Below are 1,281 nucleotides of genomic sequence, written 5' to 3' on the forward strand. Positions count from 1 at the left end.
CTTTCCCATTGGAAAATATACTTAAGTTGAAAATCTAAGCATTATTTCAACTACTTATCGTGTAGGTACATAATCACAATAAAAAATGAAAGAAAAAATACATCGTTGCAAAATCAATACATCCATCGCTCCACTCAGAATCTAAAATGTATATATACCTTGCTTAATATTTTTGTTATCAGTATTAAAAAAGGTGGGTAAGTGGATTTCGCTCTGCTGTACAGTAGGTTACAAGTGGGTCACTGTATAATGGATGGTATTAAATTTGAATTCAATGATATAATATCATTGTATAAGAAAAACGATTCTGAGCGGAGACGGTATGTTAGTCTAGGTATAAGACATAATATTATATTAGGTACCTATAATAAATTCCAAATTAATCATATCATAATATTTATTAGGTACTTATAACGCGTTATACATCAACAAAAAACCGTGGTACTATCATAGATATATAATAGTATACTTTAGAAGTTTCAAGTACCCACGAATAATATTATACAATCACAACAAAATAACTAAAATAGTTATCCTAGGTTTTTAATATGTAATTTCGTCCAAATTTGTACTTAAAATGACTATAAAAATAAACTGCGTAAATGTATTTTTTAGATTTTTTGGTAACAGTATTAATTACTTACGTGGAATCTTGTTTTAAATTTTCAATTCTTAGATACAAAAATTGAACATTTTATAAATTTTTAACTACAAAATAATTTTTCAAATTAAAATTTGATAAATTTTGTCCAAATTTGATCTTTAAATGCTTATAAAAAAAAATTGTGCCTATGTATTTTTAATATTTTTCAACTGATATTGTAACAATATATCAGGAGCTTTGTATTAAATTTATACACTTTTTGGCCCAACAGATAAAACTTTATTGATATTTATAGAAAAAAAAAAACTAAAAAAAAGGCGGGTAAGTCGTGGATGTTGCTCTGCTGTACAGTAGGTTACAAGTGGGTTACTGTAATGGATGGAATTAAATTTGAATCCAATGATATTATATCATTGTATACGAAAAACGATTCTGAACGGAGATGATTTGTCAGTCTAGGATATATTATTTTTAAAGAAAAACTTATGGAGAACCTTGTACCAAATTTTAAAAACTTAGTTATAAAAGAAAAAATTTTTACGATTTTTCAACCACTAAATTACTTGCAAATTTTCGCAATTTTGACATATTTCGTATAAATTTGAACTTTAAATGCTTATAAATAAAAATTGTGACAATGTATTCCTTTTATTTTGCAACTGCTATTGTAAAAATAT

This window comes from Acyrthosiphon pisum, chromosome A2 (assembly GCF_005508785.2).
Source record: "Acyrthosiphon pisum isolate AL4f chromosome A2, pea_aphid_22Mar2018_4r6ur, whole genome shotgun sequence".
NCBI lineage: Eukaryota > Metazoa > Arthropoda > Insecta > Hemiptera > Aphididae > Acyrthosiphon > Acyrthosiphon pisum.